Below are 24418 nucleotides of genomic sequence, written 5' to 3'. Positions count from 1 at the left end.
CTACATTTTTCAAACTTCGTCAGAGGTTTGGTTATAAAATACACGCATTTTCTCACTGAAGTTTCATCCTTGATTAAGACATAACAGTGTGTTTAATATAAAGGCATCAAATTCATCTCCACTGCAGCGACTTCCCTTTCGTGGGAATCCAAACATTTCCCGTAAGGCAGATACAGGGGGCGATACTGATCCTGGAAAAACACTCCTTACTAGTTCCCTGGAGCTGTCAGTCTGCGGCTTCATACAGATGTTTATTGAAATATAAAATTAGACAGACATTTTTGCTGCCCTTGAACGCAACAGAGTGATTGGCATTTATTTTACGATGTAAAAGTCTCGCAGTCTCATTCACTCTCCACACACACACGCACGCACGCGCACACACACACACACACAAATCATTAATTTGTCCTGACTTGATCCCTGCACGTTTCACACAAACACAAACGTGTGAAGAGGCGGCTCATCGAAACAACCTGTTAATCTGGATGTCAACAAAGGACAACATGTTTCTTAATGATGTCCCCCCCCCCCCCCCCCTCAACAGCCCCGTAATGTCCCCTGCAGTCATTGCTATGGTAATGTACAGGTGGATGGCTCTCGATAGTGGAGAGCCACCAACAGGACAAGACTTTGAAAAAGAGAAGAAAAAAATATCTGACTTCTGTTTGACTTTGGGCCAGCTGTTGGTTCAGTTCCACATTTAATGAGAACTGCTTATAAACATGATTTTCTACCCACATTCTCAATGAATCTTTTTGGACTTGTGTTGTTGGGAGTTTTATGACACTTTGTTCAGGAGAGAGTTAGACCTCCATGTAGGAGAACATGATGCTCTGTGTCTGTGAAAAGGAAGATGCTGTTCTTCTTGTTATGAAAGGCATCAGTTTTCTTTTTGTTTTTTCACACAAAACTTAAAAGTAACTTTATCACAGTAACATAACAAGTCCCTGGTCCCGTATCGCTTTAGATTAGATGAGATAAAGTGTGTTTGATTCACTTTGAATCTGCAACAAACTGCAACAAAAGCCAAACTCATGCAAACTATGTCTCTCTCTCTCTCTCTCTGCTTCTGTCTGTGCTCCTGCAGGTGCTGTGACAGGCAGCGTCCTGCAGCTCTCTCCCTTTATACTCAGCTATATTTAACACGCTGGGCTTACGCAGAACAAATTCCGGTTCTGTCCCTGTGCCAAGTGGAAATGGACTCTGTTTCCTGAGGAAAACTAGACACTTGCTTCCTCGACTTTCACTCTGCAGTCACCTTTAGCGGGAAGAATAAAGGATGCAGACGTGGCGCAGCTCTTTGCCCGTCGCTGACTGACTTGACATGGACATTTTGTGTTTTTTAGTGTCCTTGAAAAATTCACAAATTGAAATATAATTTCCGAAAGAGTAAAACTCCCAACGCACTGAAAACATGTCGTGAGCTCCCCTGCAGAGAAAGCCATCCTCTATCTTGTTCATCACACTCAGGTCATGTAAAAAGCGACTGGCCAAGAGGAGAGAGAGATTAAGAGTCGCCCTGGGCTCAGGTTTCTCCTTTTGTCTCTCTCTTCTCTAAAAGGGAGGAAGTCTTCCAGCTCAAGTGTTTTCTAAACACAGTTACTGAAGATTACAGTTGAGCAGACAGAGAACCAAGGCATCTCCTCAGATGTTTCCTCACATTAAAAACCTGTTTTTATCTTGTTCAATTGTTTGTTTCTCCACTGAAAAAAAACAACTTGTTTTTCTTTCTGGAGTATGTCTGTTTTTTAAAGCATTACTTTGACTGGTGGGTTTTGTTGCTTTTAACTGACAATCAGATGCGTTGTGTGGGCTACTCCAACTACTTCTCTCCGTCTTTGATCCTCCTCTGTTCTCTGCTCTGTTTTCTTAGAGTCATCACTCTGTTGAACTGAAGGTCCTCATCATTATATGACTGGCAAATGATTCAGCGTCTCCCAGGTCCTGTTTCATATTTGCTTTGATGCTCAGAATAGACACAGGAGTTTTCACAGGAATCACACACCAGCGCATTAAGGACATTGGACTTTGCACAAATGTTCTATCTCTCATTTACACACATGACCATACATACGCATTGTTTCTGTGTTCCTCTCCAATCAGCAGCTGTGCTCAGAACAACCAGGAACAATCTACTTAGCAGCATGTGGGCACACATGTACACACACTAATGGCAATTATCCTCATCACCCACAAAGTCAGGGGAAACCCAACTTTTATCTTGGATAAATACGCCGTGGTGCATGGCATGAAAAAGCAACAAAGCGATTAGAGAGAGAGAGAGAAAAAAAAAGTACAACGACAGCACGGAGACGGGCTACTTACCTTCTAGAAAGATATCAAAAGGAGGTTGGGAGGAGAGGAAGTAAGAACAAACGCAAACCGATGAGAAGAATCATGGGAAAGAAGAAAAGCAACAACACCAGCCTGAGGCCCTGTAATCAGTAATTCTGCTCTTCCTGAGGCCAGAGTTTGACGCCTGTTGGGTCAAATAGTCTGAGAATGGGAAGACTGGGAGACTCTTTATGGCTGACCAGACTGAACTGGATTAGATGGGATGTCGGCTGATGAATGATTGCAGGATTTATAAACTTTAAGTTATTTGGTTTTAGATTTATTCCACACTTACTCATCGACTTGTTTACATACATGTGGAAAAAGAGAAATATACATTTTATTTTTTTTATGATGGTTACATTTACGTTTGCTCACACTGTTCTAATTTATTTCATGTGGCTTGATACAAAAACATCCAAAATGTGTAAAATACAAGTTAAAATGAAGTCACGTGTCTGATTTAACATGATCCCATATGTGAATGACTTCACTCGTTGTATCAAACAAAAGATAATTAGCCTGCTATAGTGTTTAGCTACCAACGTCCCTAAATGGTTTACCTTTTTCCAGAAGGCAAAGCTCACGGTGATTAAATGGTTTAGCACCATTCAGCACTAATGAAGCCATTAGCAGCTAGCTGCTAGCCTAATGAGATCAGGTTGCCGTGTACTTAGCAGAATGGTGGCTGATTTACACATCGTGTGTGCATGTGTGATCAGGATCAGAAGTAATTAGGATCTGGAGCAGTAGTGATGACCCACTGAGTAGATAGAGAGAGAGAGAGAGAGAGAGAGAGAGAGAGAGAGAGAGAGAGAGAGAGAGAGAGAGAGAGAAAAGTCACTACATCATTTTTTTATCATGATCAATCTTTCATTAATCTTGCTTCCCTTTTACTAGCACGGACGCCAGGCGTAAACATGCTAACCTGTTGAGTTTTGCAAGTACTACGAGTTAAGCTTTCAGCTCTGGACATTGAGATGACTGTAACATAAAACATTTTTTAAAAACACTGTTGGACTGAAGAGCAGAGGATCTGATTTTGAAAACGTAAAATACCAAATTAAAGGCCAGCAGCTGTTATTCTACCTGATCTAGCACTTTATTCAAGTGTACTGGAAAGAACCGGTCTCACTTCTTTCTGTCTCAGTTTCAGCTCTTTATTCCACCACATTAGCCTGTAGCAGCAGCTGAGAGTCGGCCCATTCTGGCTACCAGCTCACTCTTTACCTGAAGGGCCATTTAGCCTACCTGTTCCACCTGTTGGGGCATCTTTTGTGTGTGTGTGCATGTGTGTTTCGCATGGCAGTGTGTTCATGTTTGTGGGAGTTTGGAAAGCAAATTGAAAGTAGATTTTTGGCAAGACGACAACCATTATATTAGTTATACACATACAGAGCTACACCGTTCAGCAAATTATCAAGAAATCTGGCAAAAGCCAAAGCATGAGGATGAAAGCAGAGACATAGAAAAGAAATTTGCCCTAAATCAAAATATCAATATACGGGAGTGAAAGTACAAATACTGTAAAATATCCTTCAAATCTGGGAACACAAAAAATATTTGAATGAATAGTGAAGCTAAAGCAAAACAAAAACGCACTATGAGGAAACTTAACATAGCGAAACACAGTGTTAAAGTCAAAAACACTTCACGGAAAACCCATTAAAAAGCATTTCTAAATTTGAAGCACAATTTCCTTTGTTGTCTTTGCTATGAATACTTGTTTGTACCTTGAACCCGTGTGTGATCAGTTGTTCCCACGTGTTGTCAGACATCAGACAGGCAGCCAGGCTCTTCATCAAGATAGATTTTACCTTTGATAAACAGGTGACAGTGTTTAACCACACCAATTTGCATAACATCAAAAGGTCACACATGTCCCATGGAAGTCAAGTGAAACCATTCATTTTTATTCTTCTTAGAAACCTCTCTTAACCAGGTCTTTCTGGAAAATCAACCTTTCACTTCACAAAATTTACTTTTACATTAATTAGCAAAGGTCTCGTTACAGTTTTTTTTTTTTTTTTTTTTTTTTTTTTTTTTTTTTTTTACAGTCTATAGTATTTGCTCAGTTCCTTTGGAATCAAATACCACACAATTAAATAGTTTTTAAATATATTTTCTTTTTTTAAATTGACATTGGAGACCAAGTGATTCAAGAGGACACAGCAATTTTGTTGTTGTAGCTATTTTAGACTGAAGCATGTCATATTATACAGCTTATAGAAGATTAATACATGGTATTTTCCCCATTTTATTAAACAAACCTACTGCTGGTTATTTACTCTTATCCTTTTGAGACATCTTCCTTTACCAACATTCAACATTTGGGAGTACCCATCATGCTAATAAGTTTGTATCCAACTTGGAAAATGGAAGCTAGCAAGCTAGGCTAACTAGCCTGAGCCTAACTAGCTTACATTAGCACTGATTCCCATGCTGTGTCTCAATTCGCATACTCACACTTGCTATGTTGAGTGCAATAGTGTGTTCACATTGACGGCGTTTGATAAGTACCTGGATGGTGCACTCAAAACGGCCCAAAAAATTGAGTGTAAAACGATGGACACTAGTCACCCTCTACAGCTGCCATCTTGGCTACATAGTGGAAGGGGAGGAACCACCAACGGATTTTCAAACTCGTGAAAACAGCGCCCAAGGAAGGAGGACACATTGTTGGTGCAGATGGCGGCTTTATTTCTATGTCGCATGACACAGGCAAAACACTCAAAAAAGTAAAATGTTTTTTTTTCTTTTGGTAATTACTGTAAAATTTTGACCACAAACAAATACCAAGGATATGCAATTCTTAGCAAAATCAATTTAAATAATAGGGGCATAGTATCAGACATATCCCAAACAAACTACATTTTTTTCCTATTGTATTCTATTCTATAAAAGGTCAGGAAACACAAGAGGTCTGGTCATAAACTCAGGGACCTGACACTGCTGTTAGTCGTCCAACTTTGTGCCATAAATAGCCGGCTTATATCATTACAAGTGGGTTTCTGTTTAAAGAAAATGGCTGACAATAGGTGCGTCATTAAAGAGGTAACGGGAGAAACATTGTGTGCTAAAACAGGGAAATGGTTTAGGGTTGCTGCTGCAGCATAATGTCTACATTTTCTGTTCAGGAGCAGTCCTCATGCTCTTAGGCAATAAGCGATAGCTCTTCATCCATCTTGGCTGCTCCACTTAGCTCGTCTTTCAGTCACTGAGCTGTGTTTCTGTCCTCACCAGCGATGATACTCTACAGAGACACATGACAAAGGGACAAAATCGCATCCATTGTTGTGCTTTTGTAACTTGACATTTTTGGTTATTATTTAACACATAATGGTATTCATTTCTGCATGTGTGTGTATCATATTACACATGCCCCTCTTGCTGTTCGACCAGTTGGGCGCCAGTTTCATCCTCAGACCAAAATATGAGAAACTTAGTGAGACCAAACATTTCAGTACATGTTGTGTGTAGATGTTATTCACTAGAAAACAAGTTTAGAAACCACTTCAAAGACAGGCCTGTGACCTCAGTGACAATGATTAATCCAACCTGCTCAACTTTAAGAAAGTCGCAAGCATAGCAATCAAGAGAAATTCAAATATCTGTGATGGATGTCAAATGACGTAGTGCTTTCTGAAACACCTTGTTTCTTTGCCTTCTGTCACGGCTTTAGAGAAGTTAAAGAAAGCTGCGGCACAACGTGGGTGAGTGAGAGGCCAAGTGGTGATGTATTGTGTATAGCACACTGTGTATTCAGTGTCAATACGGTGTCTCGTGGTGGGGTAAGGAGTTCAGTTCCCAACGGGGCCACCCATGCAGATCATAAATCTATTAGGAAAGACTGTTGTCACTAAAGTATGCAGGATCCTGGAAGCTGATCGCTGCTCGCTGTTGTACAGTTTTGACAAGACGTATTCTTTGCTTATTCTTATTAGTCTGTCAACCCAGCACATTCAAAGTCCCCATATGATGAAACCTAATGAGTTTGGTGATCCCCTGATTTTTCTTGTAGCGCCAAAATGATGTGGGTTTTACAGCTTTCTAGCACCATCATTATCAAAATTTTTATTTTGTCAATTACTTCAGATTATGACAAAATAACATTCCCATAAGCCTTAGCTGTACTTTCTATTTGGTGCAATTTAGCATAATAACATAACTTAAAAATAAGACAGTGAATATGGTAAACATTATACTTGCTAATTAGCATGCAAACATTATCATTGAGTATCTTAGCATGTTGATACAATCATTTAGCTTAAAGCACAGCTGTGCTTAAAGTAGCTATTTCTAAGTTTTGCTATCACTACATAGCCAGAATACACATTAACAGTTGTTTACTTACCGCTCTAGAAGAAATGTTGCAAGTTCAGCATCACACTTCAGTCTTTTACTTGCAAAGAGGTGTCTCCAATGGTGGAAGCCACACCAATGTTGACTCTTGTCTCTATCGCGTTTTTTCTTCTTCTTAAGTTAGCATGCAAATAGCTAGTGCCAGCGACAGCGACTCACTGTGTGCCTCCAATCTGCCCTGACAACGCGGTGCTGTTCAGAGGGTGTATTATAACCTCTCGTCTTATAAAACACAATGATGGCCGAAAGCTCTTGTCAAGCAACACGACACCCTCCCAGCAGGAAACCAAGTTTGGCAGCAGAGAAAACTTACAAATAGGCCCTTTAAGTAAAGGCTGAAAAGAGGTTCTAGCATAGCCGTTGACTTTTTGTTCGGGATGGTAGAATATCAGTGCATTTTGTTATGTGCTTCCCTGTCTTAAATATACAGATAAATAAATTGCCCAAACATTAATTTGTACATTTAGATGTCATTCATGTATTTGATGTCATTTGGAAGTTTACAGATATGGAAAAGAATAAAATATATTATCAGTGTTGACTTGAGAATTGTGACTTTAAACGTCATTTATATGCACAGAAATAGATCTTTACACAACTTTTGCATGTTAAAACTTAACTCTAACCATATTCTAATTTTTCTTATATTTTTTTATGCCTTTATGATAGCACAGTAGAGAGAGACAGAGAGGGAGGCAGAGAGAGGGGGAATGACATGCAGCAAAGGGCCATCCGATGAGGGATTCGAACAGGGGCCAACTGCAGCGAGGACTGTAGCCTCTACATATGGGGCGACTGCTCAACCCACTGCGCCACTCGACGCCCCCACCATATTCTAATTTTTATGTAAATGTTTTTTGCAGGATAAGCTGTCAGGAAGAATTAAAAATGTTTGAATGCGTTACCAGTGCATTTCCCATGCAACATATCCGTACAGGTGAAACATACAGTACATGCTGTGTTGTAAAACAGTTGAGTATTACTCTTATGTGAAAGAACAGATGTATAATAGTTCCAGTATTTTCTGTTTAGGTGGACACGGTGAGAAACAGAGATTCTTCAGTGAAAAGGAGACGTGAGGTCTCTGAGGTGACCAACTCTGTTTGTTGATGTTGTTATCTTTATTTTTCCAGGTGCCTTAACTGGCCTGTGACTATGACTGTGATGACTTAAGGTAAATTACAGCAACCTTTTCACTGAAGCCAAAGAGCCTGAACATAAATAGTCAACAAAGGTTGTGAACGAAAACAATGCTTGTTGGTTGCTTTAACAGCTGATTGCCTTTGTGTTTGTATATTCACTATGGGAGTTCAAAGCCAACTGCTTTTATTAATATGCAAATTGGATGGTTCTGTAACATTTGCATACCGCTTTTGCTTTGCATGAACACTAATAGTAAATACAGGAATTATGGTCAGTGCAGAGGATTAAGAATAATCATTCAGATGATCCAGTACTGCTCATGACCTTCTTATGTAGATACTATACTGTTTCACACACTTGGTCTTAGCTGATAAGGACAATAGTGAGATACAGTGGGGAGTCAACAGACTGGCTGATGGGTGCCAGTCATGCCAGGCTTTGATTTATGGTTCAGAGTGGCTTGTGACTTTGAAGGAGAGAAGTGACACACCTGTTGCACATCTACGTCCTGTCAGCTTAATGACTGACTGCATCAACACTGGAATGTCATTGGTAATACCTCAGTGGGTGGTGGATCCATTAAACCACATATCTTCCGGTTAATGTCACACTGAAGCCCTTTCAAAAAGTAATGATAGACGCTGTTTTGTTTTTTTTCTTTTGCAATACTGTCATATTACTAAAGCCTACTGTTCATTCACATCAGCTTGTGATTCAGCTTGTGGTGGTGACGACAATTCTCTAGAAGCGCCTGTCAAGACGTTGTGTGTATTATGAAAATGCAAAAACTAAGACCTACCTATAGCGGTCTCTGTGAGGTGTAACTGGCATGGTAATGAATCAGTAAAAATAAAAGAGGCCAATGGATTTCATATTCTTAACTGACCACGGTAGCTTTAGTAGTGTTTAAATAGCAGCCATGGTTCTTTGAGGCTAGATGGGATTATTTCTGCCCTCAGAGCAGCTCTGCCTCCAGATCATGTTTACACAGGCCAAACAACACCTTGTATCACCAGACAGTACATTTTTACATCATGTTCTGTTCTACACTTCTGCATCTTACAGTGTGAACATGTGCATCCTGCTGAACATGTGTGTGTTTTATGGACACAGCATGTGCAGTGGTTGCAGGATGCAAAGCTGTGCAAGACGCTCTTAACTCATTAACAACAAGATTTATTCCAATACAAGTTTTTACCATCCAGAAAAAACCTGGAAGCTAATCAGAAACTTTAAGAAAACTGTAAACAACAGGGAAGTAAAAGCCAGGATACAAACTTTTCCCTCTCTGTTTTTTCTCAGACCTGGCAGCTGAGAGCTCTGAAAGCTAGAAGACAGACGTGAGAGCAAATAATTACCTTTCCCAGGTAGCTGTGCTGATTGTTGGGGGCTGGAGGATGAGTGAAGAGGGCACCGTCTGTGTGTGTGTGTGTGTGTGTGTCTGAACACAGCATGTCCTTTTGACCTTGTGGCACTGCAGACACACACAGAGAGACGGTTTTGTGTCCCCAGACAAGAGGTCTGCTTTCACCTGAGCAGGCTCGGCCAATTACACCCTTCAAACCGCCCAGCAGAGACAAAGGGGAGCAGAGCGGGATGAGTGACTGGGACCAGGCGGGGAGCTCCATTCATTAGTGGAGGAGGGGTGAGTAGTGTGTTTGGGAATGCGGAATTCAGTGTTTTGTTTTTTTTCATATAGATTCGCATATAAAGTTAAATCACCACGTCAGTTTGTCAGTGATGAATCTTACCTGTAATCTGTGATCCCCTCCGGGGTGGCTGGTTTTGGCTAGATGGCATTCCTCTGTGCCTTCAGGTGGGTGTACAGGTTCAGGCATGACCATGAGCAAATCGACATAAAGGCTTTCTCCAAAGTTATGGTGTTGCTTCAGGCATCAGATGGCATTTAATGACCAAACTCTGGCAGAGGATTCAGATTCCTCCTCTGTCATGTGGGTGTATTAACTGCAGTGAAAGTGTTTGAATAATCCAACATCGAAAGTGGCATTATGTCCACATCATTTCTCATGCAGGTATGTGTACATGGCACACACAGACACACTCAAGCACATACACATGAACTTTGATGTCATATGGATGCAAATTCAAAATCATGTTATGCAAATTCATCGGTCTGATGCTGTAACTTTGCCTGTTGAGACTTGTTACTCTTGAATACTATATTGAATCCAAGAACAGTGTTTGGATTAGGCTTGAGTGTTTGTACAAACCTGCTGATGATTGAAATGCCATGACATAAGTCTTATTAAAACTCTAAAGAGATTATACAGACCTTTCTGAAAGGATTTCTGTGCAAGTGCTAAGCAATCACCGTGTCAAGTGACAGACAGTTGCAATTAGAATCTGTTTAGGGTATTGATTTATGTAATTACTTGGATGTCATTTATCTTAATTTCTTTTGTGATCACCATGTCAGTCAGCAAGAGGTGAAACACGTAATTGTTTTTGGGGAAACATATATATGTATTTTGTTCACTGTGTGCTCTGTATATGGAGTGGCAGAGGTGTACGGCATATTACAACCTCTGGGCCTCTATACCTGCCTAAAATAGCCAGATACGTATCACTTGCGTCTTTCAGAGCGAGGCTGTAGCCCATCATGTTCCTGACTCTAGCCTTTAAAATCATGATAGACAATTAAAGGATCGAAATCAATGCAGCAGAATCAGAGATTCAGTCATTCAGTATTTTCTTTTTATCTCACATGTTGTTCCTTGTGAAAATCTGGTGCCCGCATTTCCCACAATTCAACTCCCCGCCGACAGTTCGACTGGAGATTGGGGTGTGTTATGCCACCAACATCTAATGTAGCCGCAAGCCTCTAGCCTCGAGCAGAGATGAGGAGTGGAGCACAGATTTTTGATAAGTTCACTTCTTTCTAACTCCACAACCCCAGATTTTTTTTATTTTTATTTTTTTAAACCAAAGGAAATGGGCTGCACTTATAGAGCATGCATACAACATATTTTCTATGCATATTGTGCTTTTATATCACACACACACACACTCTCACACACCGATGATACATTGGGGGCAAGTCGGGGTTCAGTATCAAGGACACTTTGATATATCGAGCCGAGAATCAAACCGCCGACCGTCTGATTTGCCTGACAAGTTCCTGAGTCACAGCCATCCCACCCAGCCATCACTTGGAGCAAATGATCAGATTAGAATACTAGTTTTCGAGCGCCTAAAACGGACACTTTGTAAACTCTGCTGAATCCGATTTAATTTGAGAGTCCAGGGTTGCGTTGTAGTGTGGACGTAGATATAGACATAGACACCAGCCACGCCTCCTGATTGGCTCTTATCAGTCACGAATGCAACATGGATAATGAATTACAAGCGTTGCTGACCTTGTTGCAGCTGTTGTGCAGTTAAATTCTGCATTTTAACGCTGTAACTGCCTTTACTGTTCCTCCTTCGTAGTTTTTTCTCCAGCTAAACATCTGCAGAAGAAACAATCTCCTTCCCGTTTACGCTGGTTCGCGCATGCCATGCACGTGTATCAGTGTTTTGCCGTCAGCGTGCATTGTGGTGTACAGTACATTAAACTCGCCAGGCCTTTGAACTGACTGTCATGAAGATGGGGCTCTTGTTGAGGCCATTATGAGATTTAGTCCCTGAACAGCTGTAGGGCTTAGTTCAAAGAGAGCGAGAGCCAGTGTTAGATTCTCACAAGCAACATTCCCTCTAGACATATTCAATCACACACACAAATGCACACACGCAAATTTAAATTACTTACACAGAATCATGCATGCACAGATATGTGCACAAATAATTAAACATATTCTTCCAGATTGACTAGTGCACTTACATTCAAACCAAACCAAAGTAATTGCCAGTCACTCGGAACGTCAAGTAGACTGGAAAATTAATTGGATTTATTGGATTATCTAAAATATCCATTGTGGCAAAGTTGGAAACCAGGCTGTTTTTGTGTGAAAAGCTGATATTTAGAGGATGTTTTTTTTTTTCCACAGGACATAAACAATGCTACGTTTAAACATCTTAAAAACTTACTATCATTTTGTAATCTATCTGCAGAGCTCACCCTTTCCTAGAGAATATATTACGCTGTGTTTATGCATGATAAACAGGGGATGTATTTATCCCATATAAAGAGTCTGACTAGGGTGCTGGGCTACCCCAAACCTCCAGAAAAATCGGAAAAAGGAGAGCGTGAGAGCGAAATTCAAACCCATCCTACTTCCTCACCTTCTCACACCTGCCTGATCGCTGCGAAAAATGGACATGATGTTGCGTAAAGTTACAGAAACTTCTGCCATGGTAAAGAGAGTTTCAGGCACTGTTAGACAACCAAGCGCCTTTACAGGGACTACTTGTAAGTTTTCTCTGTCGCTGAACATGGTTTCTTGTCTGGAGTGGGTGGTGGTGATTGTCACTTGACAAGAGGTTCGGCCATCCTTGCGTTTACAAGATGAGAGGTAATAATTCGTCCTCTGACGAGCAGTACGTGTTCTGGGCAGATTAAAGGCTACAGTGAGTCGCTATCGGAAAACAATGAGACGGGCCAGGGCTAGCTGGTTAGCGTGCTAACTTCAGAAGGAAAGACGTGATAGAGACAAGAGTTAACATTGGCGTTGCTTTCCATCTCTGGAGACAGCTGCTGGTGTTAGCTATGTAACAATAGCAAAACCTAATAATAGCTCCTTTAATGAGACCAAAACAGCAGAATTACTGTGTTTTAAACACGGGTTTCAATATTTCCTCCAAACCTACAGTGTTTATGGGAATGGTGACTTTTGCAGACACTTGTTAGAGGAATGTAAAAGCTACACTCTTTTTGTTTGTATTCAGTGCTGCATTGTCAGTCTGGCTATGCCATGCACTCCCTCAAGGAAGTAGATAACTGATTTTTATCTGCATTGTCATCAAGCGAAAACCGTTGATGCTCCACTGATAATGAAAGAGATTTTAAATGAGATTTACTTTGGCAACTCATCTTTGGGAACCAGCCCGTTTAACAGTTTGTTTGTTTTTCTCAGAAGGGTTGCCATTTTAGTCTTTATTTGTCATTTTTCTTTCTTCTCTTGCTAATGATTGTAATTTTTTTTTTGTAATTTTCAACAGGCTACAGGTTTCCTGACAGGTTAATTGCGTCTCTGCTGTGTAAACCTCTCTGAAAACCATGCAGCGGTCTTTGGGTGTTTTAAACAAGGCTTAGCTGACACACATTTATCTTTTGGCTTTTCAAATCAGCTTGACAAGTTTTCTAACCCCTAATTTGTCATCATATGTGCTCGCTGACTTTGCTAAATACTCCCAACCCCCTCACCTGTCACACTTAGAGAGGCTAATGGGGTCCACTTCAGATAACTGTTGTTTGACCAAGTCTGCCTCCAACCTTTAATAGTCTGTTTCAACAAGCAAAACACCGAAAACAAACTTGAGCAAAGAGGTAATATGCGCTGCACTATCCCCGTGGCTGCACACACTCGGAGGGAAGTCCACACAGAAACACATACACACATATTTATCGACACATTTTCACCTCTCTCTCATGATAGCAGAGATACCATGGCCTGGCGTTGACTTACACATTTTTTCACACGAAGCTTTGAATGTGCCAAATGAATCATTCATGTAAATGCTGATTGTTTTTTGGTTTCTGGGTCATTCAGGGGTTTCACTCACCCTCTCTAACTGTTCACCTGACTGACAACATAACCCACAACAAATGGATTAACTCTGATCCATTTTTAATCATCTTCCATACCACTGATACATGTTGTGGTGGTTCAATCCCCAGCTCCTGCTGTTTATGTGTTGAAGAATCCTCTCGGTCTTCTCCTCCCTTGCCCTCCCTTGTCAGTATTTGAGTTTTGCCCCTTGTGCGTATGGGTATCCGACTGCCTCTTTCCAGGGCTTCATGGTAGAGAGGAGGTCATGTGACTCACACTGTGCTTACAGAGAAGGCATAGTGAGAGTAAAAAACGCTGAAACATTGTTAATCAAAGAAGAAGAGAGTGCTGATTACTCTCTATAAGTGAAACATTTGTGTAGCTTGTCTGTCAATCGGACTCTCTCCTGTCAGCCTCTTGGAAACAAAGCCAAAATAATTTTATCAGACAGCATTTTTCAGACTGAGCTCATCATCCTGTAGCTGTTATTATTGGCTATTTAACAGGTTTTCTCGCTTGTTCATTTCTGCAGTAAAGACGTCGGGAAATCCTATGAACTAGTTTTTTTGTCTTTTTTCGTCTGTGGCAGCAAAACACCTTTTAGAAAACTGACTGACCAACTACAGCGGTTTTCACATATACACACAACCGGGGATCATCCGTGTCAGGCCTGTTCTCACTTACTGGATATACTTTTAGTTAAGGCGTTGGGTGGTGTCTGGATAGAAACACATCATCAAAACGTGTACTCGCTTGCTTCCAATGCTCGAACATCAGCATCTATAACACTACGCACAAACGAGGGTTGCAGTGCAGGTGTTAAAAAAACGGCCTCCACTTTTTCGAACCTAATTTTCGAAAAAAATCATCATCTCATATGCAGATTAATACGGCAAATTAAAAAATAAATACTCGACTGACTGAATTTAACCATGCTCCCACAGTGTGTATGTGTCAGTATCTGCCAAATAATAATGATATGCTGTTGCTGCTTTGTCTGTGTGTGTGCATGAATGTGTGCCGTTTCAAATTAAGTATGTGAATGTGTTACCAGTGTGTGGAAAGTCCCACATTAGTAGTAGATTGTTTTCCTTAATCAGTTTGGAAATAGGAAGATGGGTTGATTGACTGGTTTCTTACTCTGTTTCTGTAAAAGATGCATGACATGCATTTCCAAACATAGAAGATCTGTGCAAATGAATTCACAAAATTCTTTTTTACAATGTCTTTTTTGGATGTAGTTGTAGTTCATTTCTATGGAGAAATTATCATTCCCACGCTAAATTCCTCTTTCATCTGTCTGTACATGTCCCTGATCAGTTCTCTGTTAAATTCCTATAGAAAACTACAAATAATGATAGTAATGATTGATTAGGGTCCTATAGGTGAGAAGGTTTCTGCTCATCAGCACAATATGCTTTGTCATGTCTTCTAAGAATCCTGTGTGTTGATCTGTGTTATCACCTCATCCATATAGTACACGCAGAGGGCTGGACAGTTCTTCATAGCTCTTATCAGACCTTGGCCTCTTGGATTTCGGTTAGAGAGGAGGCGTTATCTCACCTAGCCTTCTAAGCTGCCTGGCCTGTCCGCCTCAGATTAGCAGAGATGTCATTCAGTTACAGTCTACTTATTGCTTTCGTTCCTTTGCCTTCAATTGCTAATTTGGTTATTGTTGAAGTTGTAGTTTTGTTCATGTACATTTTGTTTCTGTTTCTTTTTGCTCAGCAGTTTCTTTACTTTCACATTGAATGTCATTTGCTTTCATCTCTCTGTTTGGAGCTGGATTGTTGCAGCCAGAGCTTGCTGTTGCTTCTCTGATGAGCGGTTATGTAACATAAACATGTCGTAATTTTTCCACAGAATGTGTTTGGAAAGATAGTGACAATGATAAAGTTGACTATTACAAGAGTTGAAAAGAAAAGTGAGTATTATCTCTCTCAGATGCAAATCTTTTTCCAAGGCTCACATAAACTGCATTAAAACAACAAACAGGGCCGGGGGTCGTTATCTTTTCATCTTCTCGCACAAGTTCTGTAATGCTTTGAGGAAATATTTTCTGTCTCTCTGTTGCTTCCTTAAATGAACATTTTGTTACTTTTACTTTCGATTTACAATTTAAGGATTTTCCCTCGTGTGGGAGAAAAAACCCACTCCCATTGGCTGCATGGAGTAGAGTAGAACTTTAAGCCCCTGCACAATGTTAAAATCTGAAAATGTCTTAAAAAGATTTAAACTGTGATTTCTGAAACTATGGAAAATATTAGAGGTCCCATATTATATAAAGTGATATTTCCATGTCTTCTTTGATTATAAAGCAGATCTAGGTTCTATATTAATACTGTGAAAGTATCAAAGCGCTCAGTGCACAGAGGAAGGCACACAGCCTGTATTCAGAAACTGAGCCTTAAAACAAGCCGCCAGGACTTCTGTAACTTCTGTAACAAAGCAGTCACTGCCCCAAGCCCCGCCTACCCAGACCCACCATCCAGCCTTGCAGTATATGAATCTGAAATCTGCTATATTTTTATTGGATCACTCAGAAAACAGTCAGCCAATCAGATGTGAGGCTCAGAGCCTCCTCTCTTCTGATTGGCTCAAGAACCTGTTGTTACGAGATCTCCAGACAGAAGCCTGAGAGGAGAGATGTAAAACTACATTGACATTGTTTTTGGTTCTTAAAACCACAAATATATCTTCTAATGGATATCAAAACCTCTGAAACACTGGTGAATGAAACGTGGTCACGAGTTTACAGTTTCTATGTGGGACCATGATGAAAAATGTTTGGACGAAATCTCAAAGTTTGAACATTCCTTCATTCATTTTTATGGGAACAAGATTATTAAAAAGTTTTATATTCGTAAAAATTTCACACCATGTGAGTGTGGTGGTGGTCTCAAATTAACTACCAAACTAACCAACAGGTTTTCCTTTGTGTATATTGATCGAAATATTCAGATAATTAATGCATCATCACAAGCGAGATTATGAGGAAAGAGCGGCTCGTGATTATGTTTTCTTCTTCGATGAATAAAGTGTGTTTGTGATGTGATAAGGTAAAATAAGCTGTATATAGGTTTCATGTCTAAAGTAGGCAGCACATAATTTTCCATCTAATGTTCACACAGTCAGGAAATCATGTGTCTTTTTTTAAACAAGGCTTTTGATGTTGCCAAGATGTGAAGCCTCATTAGACGACATCATGTGCTTTGATGGAACCTGCAGAGCGGTTATATAATACAGAATCTGCTGTGACTAGTTTTAATTGTTTTGGCTACACCTTGCCACAGTGGAATCAACACTTTGGCATGTTTATGATGATGTATCATGGCTACATGTTCATAGGTGTAGCTGCATAGTGATCTTCCAAATTAAGCTATGTTATATAACTGATCTGGTCTGTTCTCACTTCAAAACTAAGCTTGGTGTTTAATCAACAACATCCAACCATCAAAATGGACACGCACCAGTAACAGTATTAAAATGGAGCCGACACAAGACTAACACTTTACAAGATCCACAAAGAAAGCTTTTTCTTCATTGTCAATACATAGTATCTGATCCGATTTATTTTTGGGAACTGTAAAAATGTAAGGTTTTTAAAATGCAACTTTAATTCCAGTCAGGTTCTGATAGGAATGCCATTAGAGAAACCAAAAGCTCACTTTTTATTTGTATCAACTATAGACTCTAAATAAAGATGGACGCAGCCTCCGTGACATCACCCATAGGCTTTTGAAGAGCGGTTTTAAAGCTCAGAGTGAATCGCTTCGCCGTCGCCATCTTGGCAGCTCACCTTCAATCCAGTTGTCATTAAGGAGGAAATTAGCTATAGCGACCAAATCTTTTTTTGTACCAGGCTGTAAACATGTTTATTTCTGCTGTACAGTTGTGCATTTTAACATGGGAGGCTATGAGGATTGACTCATTGTTGGAGCCAGACCCCACTGGTCATTCAAAGAATTGCAGTTTTTGGCACTTCCGTGTTGGCTTCAACCCTGGAGGTTGCCGCTTGTTATCAATAAGGCCTCCATCTAACTATTTATTACCAGTTCATATGCAATTTATTTTCTTGACTGACAAATTAATAGTTTTGTCCATAAAATGTCTGATAATAAAGAAAATGCCCGTCACAGTTTCCCAGAGCACAAGGCAACTTTATCTTCAGATGTTTTGTCCGAACACCAATCAAAAATCCAAAGATATTCAATTTATGATAATGTTAAACAAAGAAAAACATAAACTTCTTATATTAAAGAAGCCATGTGTTAAGGACATATACATTGAATCCAAAGGAAGCAATGTACTGTAGCTCTGTTACACACCCACTCATTAACAGCAAAAGCAACCACTGCAGTCCAGTACGTCACAACGGCTTTATTGCCAGACCACACATTTTGCCAGAGAGGAGATTGGCAGTTGTTGTTGTTTTTTTCTATTTTGTTTTCTTCCTTTCTATTGGTTGGGTCCAGAAATGGCGCCTGTGGTTTGCAGATAGCATCTCTTGCTGCAGCCACATGAAGAGAAAAACCAACAGTCAATTACACCATTAGTACTGATGGAGCAGGAGCAGGGCAGATGACAGATGACAGTGATGAAGTTCAGTCTGCTGTGTCATTGCTGGCTAGCACACACACACACACACACACACGGATATCAGCATGCTCACACATATTTTCATGTTCCGGCACAAAGTTCTCATGAGGTGGATTCATGCATTTAAAGACATTTATCTGATATTCAGACACAAATTATACGACTAAAATCACCTATTAAGCAACTAAAATTATATTGATCATATTTAAGTGTTGAACAAATGATGCTATGAGTTTTGCTGGAATAGGTTTCCCATGCCAACGCAGCAAAAATAAGGTGTAAATAAAAAAGTCAGTTTGCTGGTCTCTATCATGACATCATAACAGACGAGTGCAGAATGTGCAGCAGTAACACAATAGTCACTTTGTTTTAATGGACTCTTGGGTGGCGCAAGCATCAGAGAGAAATCGTGATGGACAAAAGAGAAAAATCTCTCCCATTAAAAGTGAGTCACCTCGACATGATGAGCATTGCTGTTTTCAAAGAACAGTATTTTGGACATGTCCATCCCTCCCTCCCTCCGTCAAATTCACTTTTGTAATATCCATGTCTTTCAAAAGAACTAAGAGGGACGTGAAAACAAATGTTTTGTATAAACAACGGCAGCAGTTTAATATTATTGTCTTATCCCGTTCCATCTGTCAGTAATGAATCACTGCAGTCGTGAAAAATCAACAGAGGAGGTGACTATTTAAAAAGAAGAAAAAAAACATTGCGAAACAAATGAGTATAACATGACTTTCTAGTAAGATGTGATTGTTGCCATGGTAATTCTACCGGAGTATCATAAAGATAAACAAGTTGGAAATGTTCAAGATGGATAAAATAAACCACTGTCACATGACATCATTGAAGGTGTTGTATACCTACGGGAAAAGGTGGGAATATCATATCAGTGTTACTGTCTGAATAAATCTACCTGTGAAATCTTTGTTTATGAAAATGGATGACAGTCAGCAGTTACCAGAAAAGAGGCTTTTGATCAAAATCTTGATAATAATAATACAACAGAAATAACAGAGATTTTCAGTAATTTATTTTGTGCAGCCTACATGATGCATTCGTCTTCTGTTGTCTTAGGCAACAATCTAATCAAGTAAATCAATCAAGTCTTCAATCTTAGGGCCCATTTACACTTAAGGTTATGGTTTCATTTAATTTTGACTGTGTTTTTCCTTACTGGCAAGCCACAGTGTTCATTATGTTATTATGTTAAGACCATAATACCCTAAAGAGATTTATTTGTTTCTGTTTTACAAAAATGAAAATAAGATTGTGATATTGAAAGTAAATCCAAGCCCTGTGTAAAGTCAAAACAGCAGATTGCTGAAGATACGCTGTGTTTTACAGTAAGGACAGTGTGATTCATCAGTTAGTAATGCTGCTCTGTTCTTTATGTTTTTCTATGCTTCATGGATCCATCTTTCACGCAAATTTTTAAACTGTAAAATGATTGTGGGCATGAATGTGAGTGTGACAGTTTTAACTGATGCGTTAGCTTGTGGCTAGCGACCAGTCAAGCATGTTTTCCCACATGCATACTATATAGGCTTAATCATGAGCACCCATGTAGGTAGAGAAAAAAAACATGGACAGGTGTCACAGTACAAGTGAGAGTAATTAAGATGGTTGCCATCACGAGACATGCCATGACAAATCTGGGTATAGTCACTCGGAAAAGCTTGACTGATGCGGTCTGATGATCCAATAGTAGTAACCATAACACAGTTGCCAAGCACAAATAATCATTCAACATCGACATTCTTGTCTGGCAATAAGGTGGACGCAGTACATACTGTTAAAATGACTCTATGAGAAAATGTATGAGAAAATATTACGTTGGTGTGTATTAATGCAAGTTATAAACATGCTTCCTCATATGTATTAAACTATGACATTGTATTTACAGTACAAATGTGACTGGGCCGCTGTTTCACTGTTCATTTGAAAAGTGACTTGTATGTAGTGGCATGTTTAAGGATGTAGAAACACTATTCAGTGAAATTAATGAATGAATGAAGAAATAACACAAACATTAAAGCTGCAAAAAACAATATTGACTGTATATATCAAAATGAGATCAAATTAGTGTTTAGCATCTGTTTTTTTCAGTTTCCAGTTTTATCACAAGGAAACATCCCAAACAGAAAGTAATCCAGTCAGACAGAGAGACAGGTAAAAGTGATGACCAAGATACCACAGATGTGATATGAGCCTTAGGCTGGTGCAACCTCATTAATCCTCCCCAGAGGCAGAACAGCTAACTGTTGTGGCTGGAACCTTTCTTTGGTTTAACGCCTCAGGCCGTCCCCAGACAGATGGTTCATTGGTTTCTTACGGGAGCTCATCCACTCTGGAAACCATATACCCTCTACCCCCCCCCTCACCTGCCACACACACACACACACACACACAAACAGTAACAGAAGCCTGTTACCTTTCACTGCTGTTGTTTTGTAAGTTTGTCACAGTTTGTAAAATGAGCTAATTTTGGATTATTTCCAAGGGAAATTATGTTTGTGCGTGTATGTGTGTGTGTGTGTGTGTGTGTGTGTGTGTGTGTGTGTGTGTGTGTGTGTGTGTGTGTGTGTGTGTGTGTGTGTGTGTGTGTGTGTGAGGTACAGGACTGCGAGAAACAGAGTGTACCTGTTGTGCGTATGTTTACTGGCTGTTGGGACTGTTTCTGACTAAGTTTACAAGTTGTGCTGCTTGACGTTCCCTCAGGGGATCTTCTACTTGACAATATGTTTTTATCTCACCCAAAAGGACACCAGTTTCCTCTCTTACGTACACATCGTCACTCATCGGTTTCAGAAATGCTTCGGTGACAGAACTGTAATGTGAATATTGATACTTGTTGTACTCATTTGTAATTAGTTGTACGTGTACAAGCCAAACCAGATCAGGAATGTCTCAATAATGATTGACTGACAATCAATGAATGAACCTTTGTTTTAAAAGCTCTGCCGCAAATCTAGAATAATCACCTCAAAGCTTCTGATTGTCTGATGTAGTAAAGTTAATGTGTGCAGTTTGGTTGTGTAAATATCCTGTATTAACAGTGTCTCCAATTAGAGAATGTGTGTCTTCAATACAACTACACCCTTTCGTAGAACTGCTAAGAATCTGACCTCCAACTAGAATGGTCACATCTTCGTTGACTGTATGAGATGAACAAACTTTTAATCTCCATGTAATTAAACGCTTATGGTCATTCTCAGAAAGCATTAAAAAGGTTGTAAAATGCCAACCAGGGTATCGATGTGAACCACTGCACAGCGAGGCTTACTGAGACAGGTGAATGAGTTTCACCCGAGCCTGACGGATAGCCTTGACCTTTGCCCTCTCGACACCTCGCTTGCCCCGAGGACAGGAGGAGTTAAGTCAGAGGACACCTCACATAGTCCAGCAACACGTCCTTTACACTCCTCGTCCTGCTTCAAGGTGTCGTCTCTACTTTTCCTTTTATCCTCTATACTCTAAAACTTGGGTGTCTCAGGACGTATATATTGCAACTAGGACAGTTTTACTGAACTTAATACTTTTTTTTGTGCATATAAAAATACAGAAGACAAATGAATACTATATTACACTGTTAAATATGTTTTATTTGAAAAAAATATTGAAAAAATGTATTTCCATGTAAGTGGAGAAACAAAAAAACCTTGTGTGCTAAATTTAGGCTTGGTTTTGGTGTTTAGTAAAAAGGAACATAGTAGTGGTCAAAACCTCAAATGAGCAAAAAAAACGTGATGAAATTTGGGCCATTTTTTTTTTACAGCTTCTGAGATATGGCATAGTCACACTCTATAGTCACACGCTATAATAACACTTTTTTTTAAAGTAATGCTATTCAAATTTGTTTGGGTTTAATGTCTAAATGTCAGGCAGCTTTTCAACACAAGAACTTAGCACTGTTAAAAACTGTACAGAGTAAAACTAAGATTACTAAGATTTACCCTGATGGATCTTGTTCTTTTATCCCATATTAATTCCATGGGATTTACATGATCATGATCGTCATTGCTTTGGACAACACAAATAACAACGTTGCCATGGATTAGTGAATTAACTATGGGCTACACCTGTTTTTTGTTGGCCGGTACTACTTTTGATGAATCAGCACCAGCGCTTTCTGTTTACGCCGTCACCATGGACGAACGGGCAACAGCTGGACTACTCAAGATGTGTCTTTCTCATATGGACATTTATCCTTGACGGACACGTACAAAGATATTGTTACCACTGTAAAGAGTAAGCCGTGATTCCAACACGTCATGTGTCTGTGTTGACTGAGGAGAAATGGTATAATCGCCGATGCAAATTATGTCAAATGAGATAAAATTATATATATATATATATATATTTATAAAATATAATTAAAAGTTTTAGATTATTAAGACTAAATGTGTACATGTGTATATGAGTGCTAATGTGTATATACTGTATCTGGAGATTTGATATCATTTCTCTTTATTACACCTCTCACTGGAAAAATCATGTGACCAGGAAATTATGCAGTTCATAGCAAAACTATAGAGCAGAACTTAAAACTTGTGTTACAACAAGTATTTGAAGCTAAAATGTAAGATCATTTTCCATCTTGTCATTGAGGAAGTGGTCCTTTGAGCAAAGGTACTGACCTTACATTGTTTTTCTTAGAGTACAGCCCCTCAGTGACATGTTATCCTCTGTCTGTGTCACACCCCTTTATAACTCCTGGGCCCTCTCACCTGTCACCCTGTGACAGTGAAATGCAGCTCTTTGGATGGAGTGACCTCTCCATCCTTTTTTTTTTTTTTCTTGACACTTTGTATTCTCTACCTACGTAACCAAAGCCCTCCAGAGTAACCTCTCACTTCCTTCATCTCTCCCCCCTCCCTCTCTTCTTCATTTTTCTCTTTCACCACTATGATCTGTCCAACTCTTTCTCTCTCTCTTTCTCTACTTCCCTTTGTTTCTCCCTCTCATTCTCCAGCGCACTGCTCTCTCCATCAGTGTCATCGCCTGCTCTGCTGTATTCTCAGGGCTGAGCCCCGGGATCAAAGAGAATGCCTTCACATGTCAAGCCAATCGGAAGTGGAGGAATCCTAAAGCCTTTAAGTAGTCTGGTTACTTCCTTGAAAGTCCTAGGAAGCTCGCTCTCTCTCTCTCTCTCTCTCTGGCTGGATTCAGTTAGTGGTTTTTATTGTTTACATAAAGGACTCCCAAAGAGAAAAAAAAAAAAATCATAAAAAGTTTCTTTCCTCCTGGACATGACAGTTTAAGATACAGCAGATTAAACATTGTCAGACATTGCTAGCAGCACGGCTCTATAGATAGCAATGTCGTTGGCCAGTCAGTCCACCACTTATTTGTTCCAGTCTGAAATATCTCAACTACTATAGGACAGCTTGTCAACAAATTTGGCCAGCACCTTGGTTTATGACCAAATACTTGAAAAGGTAGTATAAAATGTCAAATACAGTTATTGAAAGTCATAAAAGATAACTAATAAAATGTGTGTTAGCATGCTAACACAGTAAACATATCAGAGAAACCAGGTTATGCAGGTAATTGGAGATCAACATTAAATGCACGATAACCCGATACTGTAAATCAATACATACAAGCAGCACGTCAGCATTCAGCTTTCTCGCATACTGCTGGAGTTATTTTAAATACAAGGGCACATCGCTACGTGAAGTGATCTCTCTTTCCATTCTGCTCTTTCACTGGTACTTTGCTAATGTCACGTCATACACATGTAAAAGGATGATTAGAAACCCAGTTATACATGTATATATACGTACATGGCCAAGAAATGTGTTCCCCCGGAGATATCTACATGGGGAAATCAAGTTTCCCTAATCCCCTGATTACAGAAAATGGGTAAACAGACAAAAACAACATTCAAGAAACCAGTTCACTGGTGAAATCCAGTGCCGGTAAGGGGTCACACACAGTTTACACTTTTCAACCTCTGAGTCACTGCTAACCCTAATGCCAGATGTCTGTCCTGCTACTGACAAACTGCAGAATCTGAGTCAGCTGACTGACTGGGCTGAATTAAGACATTTATACTGACCAGTAGCTGCTATAAAGTCTCATGAAAAGGATATGCTCGTTTCTGTTCTGGTAACATTGTACAAGTGACCACACCTCCAAAATGTGATTAAGTAGATAAGCTTCAGTATATTGTTCATGTTATGGAAGAAGAGACTCTCTCCAATTCCTGTCCAAACCTTCCTGTTACAACTGACCCCACAGCAAAACATTAAAGGGAACTGTGATACAAGATATATTCTCATAATATGTTTTACATTTTT

Source organism: Seriola dumerili, unplaced genomic scaffold (assembly GCF_002260705.1).
Source record: "Seriola dumerili isolate Sdu_G_001 unplaced genomic scaffold, Sdu_1.0 BDQW01000116.1, whole genome shotgun sequence".
Lineage (NCBI taxonomy): Eukaryota > Metazoa > Chordata > Actinopteri > Carangiformes > Carangidae > Seriola > Seriola dumerili.
Note: the sequence above shows the minus strand (reverse complement) of the source record.